Below are 16,451 nucleotides of genomic sequence, written 5' to 3'. Positions count from 1 at the left end.
ATTTACAAACAAAAACACCAAATGCATAGGAATAAATCTAGGGGAAAGATTTTTTAAGGTATTTATGTTGAAAATTATACAAAACTCAATCAATGTGAACCATCATATTAATTGTCCAAAGAAGAAAAACCACATGATTGCATCAATTGATGCAAAAAAAGCACTTAGCAAAATTCATTTCCTGTTTGTGATAAAAACACTCAGCAAACTATGATAAAGGGGACCTTCCTCACCTTAGCGAAGAGCACATACAAAAACCCATAGAGCTAATATCATACTTAATGGCGAAAGATCATCTAAATTCCAAAGGAAGACAAAGATATTAGCTCTCATCACTTTCTCGCAACACAGTATTGGCACCAGCCAGCACAACAAAGACAAAAAAAAAAATGACATAACAGGCATACAGATTGAAAGGGGGAAAAAAAACTGTCCCTATTTACAGAAGACATCATAACTACATTAAGGAAAAATCCCAAGGGGCCGTGTGTGGTGGCTCAAATCTGTAATCCTAGCACTCTGGGAGGCTGAGGCAGGTGGATTCCTTGAGCTCAGGAGTTCAAGACCAGCCGTAGCAAGATGGAGATCCTATTTCTACTAAAAATAGAAAAATTATCTGGGTGTGGTGGTGCACACCTGCAGTCCCAGCTACTCTGGAAGCTGAGGCAAGAGGATCCACTTGAACGTAGGAGTTTGAGGTTACTGTGAGATATGATGCCATGGCACTCTAACTTGGGTGACAGAGTGAAAATCTGTCTCAAAAAAAAAAAAAATCCTAAGGAATCTAAAAACAAGAACAAAACAAACAAAAACCTCCTAAAATTAATAAATGGGCTCAGCAAGGCCAAGATACAAGCTCAGGATACAAGGTAAGTACACAAAAATCAGTTGTATTTCTATATACTCAAAATGAACAAAGTGAGATTAAAAACACAGTATCATTCATAATCACAAGGAAAATTTAATAAAATGTAATTCATTAAAAATAAATATTTCCTATTCAGAGAGTGAAAATGTAAGCTACAGACGTGGAAAAGATATTTGCACTGTACTCATTCATCAGAGGAATCCTATACAGAATATATAACATACATATATTGGCAAATCACTTAGGAAAAATTAGATGACTTTCACAAAAATGGCTAAAGATTTAAGCAGGCATATCAGAAAAGAGGATCACCAACATGTGGATCAAAAGTTGCACAATATTATTAATAATCAGGGAAATCCAAATAGAACCATCATTGGATAATGCTACACCTCTCTGAAAGGGCTGACAATAATAAGTGTGGATACTAATTTGGAGCAACTGGAATGCTCGTATATTGTTAAGGAAGTTTAAATTTGTATAACCAAGATAAAAACTGTTTGAAAATATCTATTGAATCTGAACAAGCTTATATTCTATGACCTACCACTTGAATCCCCAAGTATACACTCAACAGAAATAATTGCTTATATCTACCGAAAATATGTCCAAGAATATTCAAAACAGGTTCATTCACAGTTTCTCCAAACTAGAAAGCACACTATAATGTACATCAACAGTAATATAGCTCATACACATATGGTCACTATATAGCAATAGATCATATATAAAATAATATATAATACACATATATTTAACAATAACATTTATTGTATGTAATATATATAATAAAAGTATGAACAATAGCTGGAACTATACGTACCAAAATTATGATTGTGACAGCTTCTGAGAAGGTGGGAGAATAAAATTGTAAGGAGAGGTCAAAGAGAGTTAGAAATTGGTCAGTAATCTTTTACTTCCCTGTTTACAAGATAAAATAAATAGTATAATCTTTAGACCTAGGAAATACTTACCTCTCCTCAACTCTGAACTTTAACCTTTCTCACATAATCACAGACATTCAATAACTAAGAAAATGCTACGAAAGCTATGTTAACTAGTGTGATGAAAATGTGTCAAACGATCTATGAACCAAGTATATGGTGCCCCATGATCATACTAATGTACACAGCTATGATTTAATAAAAATAAATAAATAAATGAAAAAATATATAGGTATATTTTAAAAACATATACACAAGTCTCTCTCTTGGAGTTCATTCTCAGTGCAAGATGAAAAATGAAACATGCAGGACTATTACAATAATTATTTACATTATTATTTGAAGATAATATGTTATGAGACAGTGAGAATTATCATTTATAAGTGGTAACAATATAAGGAACTTAAAATATTTCATATTTTATAATAATGATATTTTTAATCAGCCAGGCACGGTGACTCACGCCTATAATCCTAGCACTCTGGGAAGCCAAGGGGGTGGCCCTGAGCTCAGGAGTTCAAGACCAACCTGAGCAAGAGTGAGACCTGTCTCTAAATATAGCCAGGCATTGTGGTGGGTGCCTGTTGTCCAGCTACTTGGGAGGCTGAGGCAAGAGAATCAGTTGAGCTCAAGAGTTTGAGGTTGCTGTAAGCTATGACACCATAGCACTCTACCAAGTGCTACAAAGTAAAATTCTGTCACACACACACAAAAAAGATATTTTTGACATAACCTTATTGTAGTGAACATGATATACTATAAAATTCATGTTTTATTTCTGAAATAAAATATTGTTTTAAGAATTTTACTACAGTGGCTCACGACTGTAATCCCAGCACTTGGGAGGCTGAGGTGGGTGGATTGCCTGAGCTCACAGGTTCAAGAGCAGCCTGAGCTGGTGAGACCCCATCTCTAAAAATAGCCAGCAGTTGTGGCAGGCATCTGTAGTCCCAGCTACTTGGGAGGCTCAGGCAAGAGGATCACTTGAACCCAAGAGTTTGAGGTTGTTGTGAGCTGAGACGCCAGGTACTCTACCAAGAGTAACCAAGTAAGACTCTGTCTCAAAAAAAAAAAAAAATCATCTTTAAAAATGCTGGGTGCCTGTGGCTCAATGGTTAGGGTGCCAGCTACATCTTCTGGGGCTGGTAGGTTCGAACCAGGTCTGGGCCTGCTAAACAAAAACAAAAATAAACAAAAAAATAAAATAGCTAGGTGTTGTGGCGGGCACCTGTAGTCCCAGCTACTAGGGAGACCGAAGCAAGAGAATTGCTTGACCTCAAGAGCTTGAGGTTGCTGCGAGCTATGACACCAAGAGTGTCACTCTACCAAGAGTGACAAAGTGAGACTCTGTTTCAATAAAAAATAAATAAATAAATGAATAAAAAGAGTTTTACTAATTCCAGTTGCTTCTTTCTTAAGATTGAACATACTGGCTTGGCACCTGTGGCTCAAGCAGCTAAGGTGCCAGCCACATACACCTGAGCTGGCAGGTTCGAATCCAGCCCGGGTCCGCCAAACAACAATGACGGCTGCAACGAAAAAATAGCCACGCGTTGTGGCGGGCGCCTGTAGTCCCAGCTATTTGGGAGGCAGAGGCAGGAGAATCGCTTGAGCCTAGGAATTGGAGGTTGCTGTGAGCTGTGACGCCACAACTCTCTACCCAGGGTGACAGCTTGAGGCTCTGTCTCAAAAATATATATATATATTGAATATACTTTAACAGTTTGTTGACTTGATTTTGATCTTGAATAATTAGTCAAAAAAGGCGGTGCCTGTGGCTTAAAGGAGGAGGGCACGTGCCCATATACCAGAGGTAGCAGGTTCAAATCCAGCCCTGGCCAAAAACTGCAAATAATAATAATAATAACTAGTCAAAAAATACTGTATTTTGTCATGTCTGATATACTCCCATGTATAATATACACCCACATTTTGGGCCCAAACTTTCAGGAAAAAAATCTCTTGTCTTAACTTTTCATTCAAATTTTTATTTGTTTATATTTAAGTATTTGGTTTTTGTATTATGAAGGAATTTTAGTTTCTTCTTCTTCTTTTTTTTTTTTTTTTGAGAAAAAAGATCGGGCGGCGCCTGTGGCTCAGTGAGTGGGGCGCCGGCCCCATATGCCGAGGGTGGCGGGTTCAAGCCCAGCCCCAGCCAAACTGCAACCAAAAAATAGCCGGGCGTTGTGGCGGGCGCCTGTAGTCCCAGCTGCTCGGGAGGCTGAGGCAGGAGAGTCGCGTAAGCCCAGGAGTTGGAGGTTGCTGTGAGCCGTGTGACGCCAAGGCACTCTACTGGAGGGCGGTACAGTGAGACTCTGTCTCTACAAAAAAAAAAAAAGATCACTTTGTTGCTCTTGGTGAGTGTGGTGGCGTCATAGCTCACAGCAACCTCAAACTCTTGGACTCAAGGGATCCTCCTGCCTCAGCCTCCCGGGGAGCTGGGACTACAGGCACCCGTTGCAGTGCCCAGCTATTCCCAGGTATTTCTTTCAGAGACTGGGTCTTGATCTTGCTCAGGCTGGTCTCAAACTCCTGAGTTCAGGCAATCCACTCACCTCGGCCTCCCAGAGTGCTAGGATTATAAACGTGAGCCACTGTGCCTGGTCTTAACATTTACTTTTTGATATATTATGGTACAAGAAATTTTATGTGACAAATAATTAGAAAATACAGGATAGGCCAGGCACAGTGGCTCATGCTTATAATCTCTTCACTCTGGGTGGCCGAGGTGGGTAGATTGCCTGAGCTCAGAAGTTTGAGACCAGCCTGAGTAAGAGCCAGATCCCATCTCTACTAAAAATAGAAAAAACTAGCCTGTTGTTGGGGCAGGCGCCTGTAGTGCCAGCAACTATAGAGGGATTGCTTGAGCCCAGGAGTTTGAGATTGCTCTGAGCTATGAGGCCACAACACTCTCCCCAGGATAATACAGTGAGACTGTGTTCAAAAAACAAACAAACAAACAACAAAAAAAAAACCCCACCAAATAAATAAATAAATAAAAACACAGGAACAGATACAAGATACAAGAAACTTTATGTGCCAGTAACAAATTTACAATTTACGCATTAGAGAAGGCCAAGAGCTCTTTGTTACTGTCAATATCAGAAACATCATCTTCAATTTCTATACATATATATATATATTTTTTTTTTCTTTTTGTTTTTTGAGACGGTCTCACTTTGTTCCCTGGGGTTGAGTGTCCTGGTGCCATAACTCACAGCAACTTCAAACTTCTGGGCTCAAGGATCCTCAGACCTCAAATTACCAAGTAGCTGAAACTATAGCCCAGCACAACGACAGGCTAATTTGCCCTTTTTTTTTTTTTTTAAGTATAGACGGGGTCTTGCTCTTGCATAGGCTGGTCTGGAACTGCTAAGCTCAACTCAAAGGATCCTCCTACCTGGGCCTCCCAGAGTGCTAGGATTACAGGTGTGAACCACCCTGCCTGGTCTGCAATTTCTATTTTACTGGTGCCTTCTGAAGAGTCACTTTCTTTATTCTGGTAAATTTCGTGATCCTCAGTTCCATCCCTAGCATTGCTGATGATGCATTTTTTAAACAATTTTCCAACCACTTCCTTCTTCACACCATTCTCTGATTTTAGGATTAAATCACAAACCTAGGTGATTGATGCTTTCTCGATTCTGTCTGTAGGTGTTAAATCATTACCAGCTGACCATAGTCGCAATGTCCACTCTTTCTTCATTAGGTCCCCAAAGGGTTTATTTACTGACACAACAAGAGGTTGCAGTTGGTTGGGAAAAAAGAAACAGAGAGAGAAAAAGAGAGAAGTGGCACAGGAGAGACGGAGAAAAAGAGAGGGAGGGGGGAAAGAAAGAAAGAAAAAGCAGTGGCTGGAACCTAATCGTTTCGTACCCTTATATTAATCTGAAATTTGAAAGAGAGAAAGGGGGGCGGCGCCTGTGGCTCAGTCGGTAGGGCGCCGGCCCCATATACCGAGGGTAGCGGGTTCAAACCTGGCCCCGGCCAAACTGCAACCAAAAAATAGTGGGGCGTTGTGGCGGGCGCCTGTAGTCCCAGCTACTCGGGAGGCTGAGGCAGGAGAATCGCCTAAGCCCAGGAGTTGGAGGTTGCTGTGAGCTGTGTGAGGCCACGGCACTCTACCGAGGGCCATAAAGTGAGACTCTGTCTCTACAAAAAAGAGAGAGAGAGAGAGAGGGAGGGAGGGAGGGAAAGAAAAAAGGAGAAAGGGAGGGAAAGAAATAAATAAAAGAGAAAGAAGGGAGGAGGGAAGAAAGGAGGAAGGGAGGGAGGTCCTGCAGGGCGTGAGAGGATGCCATGAGAAGCACACAGCATCACTGCCGTGATGTGTTTCGCAAAGGTGAGTAACTTGAATGTAAACGTGAGAAACAGAGGAACCTGTATTCATTAGCTATTGCTCTGTAAAACATTACCCCCAAACTTTGTGGATTAAAACAATATTTATTCTCTTTCACAGTTTCTATGGGTTAGGAATTTGGGAGCAGCTTGGATGGGGGGCCCTGGCGTGGCTCTCTCTTGATGATGCTGGAGGATCCACTTCCAAGGTGGCTCTTGCATGGCTGGCAAGTGAGTGCTAACTGCCGAGGGGAGGCCTCCGCTCGTTTCCACGGGGCTTCTCCACGGAGCTGTTGGAGTGTCCTCAGTATGCAATGACTGGCTTCCCCCAGAATTCTGGCTTAGTCTCCAGATTTTGCTTAAAAATACTTTGAACACAGATATTTAGGGATTTTGTAGCACAATTCTTTGACTCTGGACATTTCTTTTTTTCATTTCCTTTTTATTTATTTTTATTTTTTAATTTAAACATTTTTTTGAGAGAACATCAGGGTGGATGATTATCTACTCAATCAGAGTTCACGGCACCCTCAACCTCTTGGGCTCAAGGGATCCTCTAGCCTCAGCCTCCCAAGTAGCTGGGACCACAGTCACATCCTACTATACCTGGCTAATTTTTCAATTTTTTTGTAAAGATGAGGTCTTACTATGTTGCCCAGGACAGTCTTGAACTCCCGACTTCAAGCAGTTCTTCTGCCTCAGCTTCCCAAAGTGCTGTGAAAATAGCCATGAGCCACCACACTTGGCCAACTCCAGTAATTCTTTAGCTGATTTCTCCTATAAAAATCTTAGTGCTTCAAATTTAAGAAGCACAGAAAAGTCCAAAGGGAAAAAATTAAACATCACCTATTATCTAATTATCTGTCACCATTTTTTTTTTTTAGAAACAGGATCATGCCTTGTCGCCCAGGCTTGAGTACAGTGGTTTCTAGCTGTGTTGCCCAGGCTGGTCTCAAACTCAAGTGATCCTCCTATCTCAGCCTCCCAAAGTGCTTAGTCACTGTGCACGGGTCACTGTGTCTGGATTGCCTGCCAATATTTTGGCATGTAACTTTCTGGTCTTTTCTCTGTACATATGTATGTTGTATATCCACACATACTTAAAAAAAAACCACAAACAGGATATTATACTATTTTTTATTATACTATATATTTATTTTAAATGCCCATAAACATACCAATAATATTATATAACTTATACTTTATAAATTAAATTTATTATATAATTTATAATTTATATACATATAAATATCATTGTAAAAGAAATTCCTTACCTGCTTTACGCATCAAGGAAACAATGAAGCTGAGACTCAACCAAGTTTTGCCTGGTTCCAAAGCCTGTGCTCTTTCTCCCGGCCCCCCTCTCCGTCCGAAAGCAGGACAAAACAGTGCAGAGTTTTTTCCTCTCCCATCAAAATGTATGAATAACAGCAATGATGCTTGCCAGGTCTGCAGTTATTTGCACTTCCCTGCACCCATTCACACAGGTCATTCCAGGATCTACCAAAGAGGTGGGTTTTTTTTTTTTTTTGAGACAGAGTCTCAAGCTGTCGCCCTGGGTAGAGTGCTGTGGCATCACAGCTCACAGCAACCTGAAACTCTTGGGCTTAAGTGATTCTCTTGTCTCAGCCTCCCAAGTAGCTGGGACTACAGGCGCCCCCCACAATGCCCGGTTATTTATTTATTTATTTATTTTGATCGTAGTTATCATTGTTGTTTGGCAGGCCCAGGCTGGATTCAAACCCGCCAGCTCCAGTGTATGTGACTGGCGCCCTAGCCCCTGAACTACAGGCGCCGAGCCAGAGGTGTTTTATTTTTCAGTGCCCCACCTTCAACCATGGGCATTTACATAGCCAATAACTATGTCTCTATTTCATAGCATTTCTTACAGGTTTATTTAAAATAGTGCTGCATGGCTTATCACCGGCCTCTTTTGAAGAGATGGTGGGATAGGTTCGACCAATATTTGAATATCCACTGTGCACAAAATTCTTGAGAGTGCAAAAATGTGAATGTGAATTCTTTGCCAGGAATTACTCTGACATTAAACTAGGGAGAGCAGGTAAATACCAACAGTAGTACACAGTAGTGTCAGGCAGCATGTACTCAGTGGTGGTGGCCAGAGGGGAGAGGGGCCACCATGGGCTTTATCCTCAGAAACACTCCATCAAGAAGTAGAAACTAAGCTGGCTTGGTGGCACCCACCTGTAGTCGCAGCTATTCAGAAGGCTCAGGCAAGAGGAAAGCTTAAGCCCAAGAGTTTGAGGTTGCTGTGAGCTATGACAACAGGGCATTCTAGCCTGGGCAGCCGAGTGAGACTCGGTCTCAAAAAAAAAAAAAGTAGGAACCTGAGCTCATCCTCTAATGGTGAATAGGGCGTACACAGAACATGTCGCATCAAGAAAAAGAACTGTAATAAAGATGCCAGGACTGGAATGCTTTAGATATGTGTGGTAGAGAGTGAAAAAATGAGCGTGGGTAGGAGGTGAGAAAGAGAAAAATAAGTAAGAAGTTAGACCAGAGACCAACCGTGGAGAGCCTTGAATGCATATCCTGAACAAATTTTATTAAATAGGAAGAAACTGAGTTGGATGAGAGGCCCCAGATGGAAATGAGGAGGTAGGATCTTTTGTAGACAACTCCCTAGAGCTGAATGGTGGGGGAGGGAGAGTAGGGAAAGAAGACAGGAGGGTGGCCCTAAAGGGTCAATTAAAGTTATTAGAGTTATTGGGAGAAGTTGTGCAAACTTGAAGGGTAAAGAAATAGTGCTAGTAGAGATGGAAAAACAGAAAATAATGAAGCAATTAGGTGAAGGGGCATCGAATCAAGAACACGTATGTTGGTGACGTTCATGACACACTTGAACCTATAGTTGAACTTCCGTGGCTTGTAGGCACAGTGGCTCACGCTTGTAATCCTAGCGCTCTGGGAGGACCAGGTGGGTATCTCATCTGGGCTCAGGAGTTTCAGACCACTCAGAACAAAGCAAGACCCCCGTACCTACTAAAAATTAGGAAAACTAGGCAGGTAGAGTGGAACACACCTGAAGTCCCAGCTACTCAGGAGGCTGAGGCAAGAGGATTGCTTGAACCCAGGAGTTTGAGATTGCTGTGAGCTATGACACCACAGAACTTTACCCAGGGCCACAGAGTGACACTGTCTCAAAAAAAAAAAAAAAAATTAAATAAATAAAGTGAGACTGATAGATCAAAGGACAAATACAGAAGAGGCAGAAATGCTGAGGAGAACACAGACCTGCAGAGGTGACTCCATGCCCAAAGCCCCATTATTAGGGACCATTTCCTACAGGTGAGTTAGAGCTCTTGGGAGGGGGGATAAGTTCTTCCCATTCACAGAGAGGACAGAGACACTTCAGACCTTTGTTTTGCCTTCCTCTATGACCTTGGAATTCTCAGGGGCTAGGATTATCTAGGTTCCCAGGTAGCATTATCCAGTAGAATTTTCTGTGATTATAGAAATATCCTATATTTGCATTTTCCAATATGGTATCTACTAACCACATGTGGCTTTTGAGCACTTGAAGTGTGGCTATTGAGACTGAGGAACTAAATTTTAAAGTTTCATTTCATTTAATTAATTAAAATTTAAATAGCCACAAGTGACTAATGGCCTCCTTCAGCAGAACAGCTATTGAATGGTCTCTTTCTCCTCAATAAGGAAAAAGATAAGACCTTCCATAGGAGTGGAGGAAAGCGAGGGGTCAGATAGAAGACTTGGTGCTGAGAGGAACAGGTTTTCCCAGTGTCTACTCTGGATGACTCAGCCAAGAGTAGGTTTGGTGGTTTCAAAAGTTCCACATTCTCATTTTGCTCATAATAAGCAAACTCACAAAGATCAAGTATTTTGGAGAACTTTTTTTTATAACTAGATGCTGAATATTCTTTCATCTTAAGACAGTCCCGTCCTTAAATCTATGTATCTTGGGATGCAGAATTACCTCTTCCAAGGATACCTGATGAGATGTGGAAACACAGGAGGCTGCTTCGCTAAGGTCAAACTCCTGTTCCTCTTCTGTGGTCACACGGAGAAAGTCTGGTATCCCACACATAGTCCTGGCTTAGAATCAGAGAGACTTAAACTCAAATTTTCATCCTGGAACAAGTTATCCAACTATTTTGACTTTCCTTTTGATGCCTATAAAATGGAAACCACTGAAAGAATTGTTGTGGATGTTACTTGTAATTAATAACTTTTCATATTTATTCTACATGATGTGCCAGGTAATATGTTAGGTATTAGAAATAAAATGATGTGCAAAGCAGATAGGATACTTGTTCTGAAAAAGCTTATATTCTAGTATGGGAAGTAGTTCATTTTGTGTTGCTGTAAGAGTATACCTATGATTGGGCAATTCATAAAAAAAAAAAAGATTTATTTGGCTGACAGTTCTGTAGGCTGGGAAGTTCAAGAGCACGTTGCTGGCTTCTGGTGAGGTCCTTCCTGCTGCTTCATAACATGGTAGAAGGTCAAAGGGGAAGTAAACCCAGCATCCCTGCTTTATAACAACCTGCTCTTGTGTGAAATAATCCAGTCTAGTGAGAGCAAGGACTCACTATTGTCAGAAGAGCACTAAGCCACTTATGAGAGATCCACTCTCATGACCCAAACACCTTCATTAGGCCCCACCTCTTAAGGTTCTCCCTCCCAACATCATTATACTGGCAATTAAATTTCAACATGAATTTTGGTGGAGACAGACCATGTCCAAACAATAGCTGGAAAGTAGTCATTAATCAAATAATCATACAAGAAATACTGTATCTTTATAATATAATTGTATGTTCCATAAAATTATAGATTGTGATAAGTCCACGAAGGGAGAGTAAAGTAAGATGATGTTTAAAATACACCTGTTGGGCCGGATGTGGCAGCTCATGCCTATAATCCTAACACTTTGGGAGACTGAGGCAGGTGGATTGCTTGAGCTCACAAGTTCAAGACCAGCATGAGCAAGAGTGAGACCCTGTCTCTACTAAAAGCGGAAAAAATTAGCCCGGCATTGTGGTGGAAGCCTGTAGTCCCAGGTACTCAGGAGGCTGAGGCAGGAGGATTGCTTGAGTCCAAGAGACTGAGGTTGGTTGCTGTGAGCTATGCCGACACCACAGCACTCTATACGGGATGACAGACTGAGACTCTATCTCAAAAAATAAGTTAACAAATATATAAATTAAATAAAATACACCTGTGGATTTTTTGACACTCTCCCTCTAAAAGGTAGAATCTAATTTTCCCCCCTATTGGATATGAGCCAATCTCTGTGACTTACTTCTAAGAAATATAATATGGCAGAAGTGATGCTATGTGACTTCTGAGGGTATTTCATAAAGAAGAGTACAGCTTCCTTCTCTTTGCTCTCTCTCTCCCTCTACCTCAATGCCTGACTTTGAAATCAAGTCAACTTTCCTGTGAAGAAGTGCAAGAAATGCGGGGAAGACCTAGGTAGAGAGGAACTGCCCATCAACAGCCAACACCAACTTGCTAACCATAAGAGTGAGCAGTAGAGAATCGCTTCAGCCCAGGAGCTGGAGGTTGCTGTGAGCTGTGTGAGGCCACGGCACTCGACTGAGGGCCATAAAGTGAGACTCTGTCTCTACAAAAAAAAAAAAAAAAAAAGAGTGAGTAGTAGTGGCTGGGCGCAGTGTCTCAGGGAGGCTGAGGCTGGTGAATTGCCCTGAGCTCACAGGTTCCAGAGCAGCCTAAGCAAGAGCAAGATCCTGTCTCTAAAAAACAGCCCGGCATTGTGGTGGGTTCCTGTAGCCCCAGCTACTTAGGAGGCTGAGGCAAAAGAATTGCTTGAGCCCTCTATCTACTGAGGGTGACAAAGTGAGACTGTCTCAAAAAAAAAAAAAAGAGTGGGTGGTCTTAAAGTGGAAACTCCAATCCCAGTCATACTTTTAGATAACTGCATTCCTGGCTGATATGTGACCATGACTGCAGTCTCATGAGAGACCACACGCTAGAACCAATCGGCCCTGCCATTCCCAGATACAAAAACTGACAGAAATAATAAATCAGTGATTTTCAATTCGTGTTCTATGAGAGGATCTTGGGTGTGATGCAAAAAATTTTAAAGATCATTACTTAAATTATTTTTGAAAGAAGTTCAAAGCACAGTAAGTATATTCTTTTTCTTTTTTTTGCAGTTTTTGGCTGGGGCTGGGTTTGAACCCACCACCTCCAGTATATGGGGCTGGCACCCTACTCCTTTGAGCACAGGCGCCGCCCCAAGTATATTCTTTTCTTTTTAGTCTTTTTTTTTTTTTTGATCAACATAATTTAATTGTACACAGAAGTTTAACTATAGGTTCAAGTGTGCCATGAGATAAATAAGTAAATATTATAATAAATGATTATTACTATTTTAAGACATTAAGTTTTAGAGAGATTTGTCACCCACTATTAGATAATTCATATGACAGAAAATCAGGAGATAAAGTCTGAGGAATGAGGAAAGACTTGCCTGATAAAGTAACATTTGAGGTAGTAACAGAAGGAGAGGAATTAATCGGCTAAAAAGGAGCTATACTAACACACACAAGGGCCCTGTGGGCAATGAAAAGTTATCCAGTGTGGGAGGAACACACATTTGGGAGGGAGAAATGTAAGATGTCTAAAGGGTAGGACGGGAGCATTAGATCACAGACCTTAAGAGGATTTTTTTTCCTAAATAAGATAAAATGTTCCTAAAGGGTATTCAGTAGGTAGAGGTATATCAAGCCTGACATCTAGGTTTCTGGTGACTTTCCAGAGATAGGTAATATCTGAGGGAGATAGTGTTTATGGTGGAAGATCACGGTTTTGGACAGGTTGTTTGAGATGCTTTTGAGATATCCAGATGGTGACATTAAGCAAGAGATTATATATACACCTCTGGAGTTCCAAAAAGAGATATGGATTACGTGTGCACATTTGGAAGACAACAGCAAACAATAGTAACTGAAACCAAAGCAGTTACTATCTCAGCTGGAGACAGGATCTAGAGTGAGACTAGAAGAAAGCCTAGAATCTAGAACTAAAAAATTCAATGGCTAGCTAGAGGAGATTGGGCCAGCTAAGGAAAATGAAATACAGCAGCCATAGGAGTAGAATCAAAGTGAGTAGATTGTCTCAGGGAGGTGGTGGTCAGTGAGATCACCCAATCAGGCCAGCAAGGTGGCCTCACACCTGTAATCCTGGTACTCTGAGAGGCTGAGGCCGGTGGATTGCTTGAGCTCAGGAGTTCAAGACCAGCCTGAGCAAGAGCAAGACCCCTGTGTCTCTATAAAAATAGAAATATTAGCCGGGCATTATGGTGGGCATCTGTAGTCTCAGCTATGTGGGAGGATGAGGCAAGAGGATCCCTTGAGCCCAAGAGATTGAGGTTGCTGTGAGCTAAGATGGCACAGCATTCAACCCAGGGTGACAGAGTGAGACTCTCTTTCAAAAATAAAAAAAAAAAAGTTAGGTCACACAATCCAAGTAAGATAGAGTGGATACAAAGCCAATTGAACTAGCTATACTTTAGTCACAAAGGTCAGAATGACAACTGTTTTAATGTAATAAGTGATGAGTGCGGAAGCTCAATTGAAAAGGGTTGAGAAATAAGCAGGAGCTAAAGAAACAGAGGCAATGAGGGCAGACAATTCCTTCCAGAAGTTCTGCGAGAAAAGGAGAGAGAACAGTAGCTGGAGAGGAGGTTAGTACAGTAGAGGGTTATTTATGTTGTTGTTTTTTAAGATAGGAGAGAGGTTGTGCATGTTTGAAAGCTGATGGAAAGGATCCAGTGTAGAGTGAAGCTGAGGCTATGGAAGAGAGAGAGAACGGTACATACAGAAAGGAGCACGAGAACATGAGAGGTGAGATTCACAACCAGGTCAATCATACCACGCAGGGATGCAAACGAATGAGCAACAGCTAAGTCCAACGAGGCACATGAATCCTACAAATATAATGTTCAGACAAAGAAGTATAAAAGAAAAATCCATATAGCACAGTTGTGTTCAGATAAAGCTCAAAAATGAGCAAAATTTAAAAGCAATGTTCGGGGATACACATTTAGAACGAAAAAGAAGCTAAAAACTAGGCAGAAGCACAGCAAGTAATTACCCATAAATCTGGGGTAATGATCAATATTGTCACACAATCCTAAATAAGATGTGGTGGATGTAAGGCTGATCGAAGTAGCTACTCCGAGTCATGAAGCTCAGAACAATAACTGTTTTAATGCAGTAAGTGATGGGTTGAGAAATAAGGATGAGATTCATTCATTCTCATCCCTGGATGAGACTCACAAGTAGATAAATCCCTGGCACATGGGAGACATTTGAATATCAAAGGCTCTCTAAACACGTATTTTTAACTTCAAAACAATTGCTAAATATAATAGACATATAGAAAAGAATGATGAAAACAAATACATAGCTTAATAAATCACTGTGGTGAACATTCATGTTTCCAGACAAAAGTAAAACATTGCCGGCAGCCCAGAACCCCCTACCCGTGTCTCCCCACCTTTTACAAATCACAACCTCTCTCTCTAGTGGTAACCACTTCCCCAAATTTATTGGTAATTACTTCCTGTTCTACCTGATTTTTTTCTCCTTTCTAAATACATATCCTAAATCATGCTGTTATCTTTTGCTTGTTTTTGAACTTTATATGATTGTACTATGTGCTCTCTTCTGCTTGATACCTCTTACTCAACGTTATATTTTTAGGATTCATCCATGTTGTTGAATGCAGCTGTGACTCCCTCATTTTCATCCCTGTATGGTCTTCCAGTGTATGAGAACATCACAATTCCTTTATCCTTTCTACGACTAATGAGCATTGAGTTTGTTTCTTGTTTGGGGTTTAATATAAAAATGCCCAATGGATATTCTTGTACCTGTGTCCTGGTACACACATGACTGAGTTTCTCTTGGGTATTTTCCTAAGAGTGGAAATTCTGGGTCACAGAGTATGTGAATCTTTGCTAGCTAATACCAAACTGTTCCAAAGTGGTTGTACCAGTTTATGCTCCTATAATAAAAGGTGTTCAACCTAATTAGAATTGAGGCAAATTATCTCATTATTATTAACCCATCTTTACTTGTTTTCCAAAGCAGTATCTTCTGGAGCCATGTGCTTCCTTGGGGTAAGTTCTAACTCACTGTTTCTCCTTTCTAGCTTCAGGCTGACTCAGAGTTTCTGCCTCAGCAAGTTTGTTACCATTAAGTGGATCCCTGTTTCTTTTGTATGTTACAAGTTTGCTTATTCTTTGCTAAGACTTGAGAGGGAACAAAGGCTCTTGTATCATTAGTGATACACATGATTGTTACCTCTCCTGATCGTTACCTTTGTGTTCCATGTAGCGCTGCATTTGGGCAATTGACTGGAAGGCTAAGAAGGTGACATCTGGCGCTGGATTATCTGCGTTTGAATCCTTGCTCTTCATTTACTAGTTATGTGACCTCGATCAAGTTATTTCACTTCTCTAGTCCTCAAGAGTCCTCAAGAGGACTATAAAAAGAGAATAATAACAGAACCTATACCGCTACATGGATGGAGCTGGAACATATCCTTCTTAGTAAAGTATCCCAAGAATGGAAGAAAAAATACCCAATGTACACAGCCCTACTATGAAACTAATTTGGGACTCTCACATGAAAGCTATAACCCAGCTACAACTTAACAATAGGGGGAAGTGGGAAATGGGGGGGTGGGTAGAGGGAGGGGAATCGGTGGGATCACACCTGTGGTGCATATTACAGGGGTATTTGCGAAACTTAGTAAATGTGGAATGTAAATGTTTTGGCACAGTAACTGAGATGGCGCCGGAAAGGCTATGTTAACCACTGTGATAAAAATGTGTCAAATGGTTTATGAAGTGAGTGTATGATGCCCCATAATCATATCATTGTATACAGTTATGATTTAATAAAAAAAAAAACACAATAGAAAAAAAAAAAAAGAACCTATACCGCGCAGGGTAACTATGTGGAGATTAAATGAGAGAATGCATGAAAAGTATGTATTAGGATGCAGGGCCTGGCATCCTATTGCTTTGATTTATATTCATTTTAGGTTTCGTGACAGTAGAGGTCATGGGTTATGAACATGTGTTGTGAACATGAGTCAGATGGAGTTCAGGTTTTGGCTGTACTCTATCCTGGATATTTATTTGACCATGGGCAAGTCATATACTATCCCTACATCTCACTTCCTAGTCTGTATAAACTGGGGTTATAGTTGCTACCTTTCACCTGTGTTGTAAAGAGTAATTTGAAGTGGTGAATACAAAATGCTTAGTGCTGAGGAGG

This window comes from Nycticebus coucang, chromosome 14 (assembly GCF_027406575.1).
Source record: "Nycticebus coucang isolate mNycCou1 chromosome 14, mNycCou1.pri, whole genome shotgun sequence".
NCBI classification, from domain to species: Eukaryota; Metazoa; Chordata; class Mammalia; order Primates; family Lorisidae; genus Nycticebus; species Nycticebus coucang.
The sequence above is the reverse complement of the archived record's forward strand: the minus strand, read 5'-3'. Positions refer to the sequence as shown.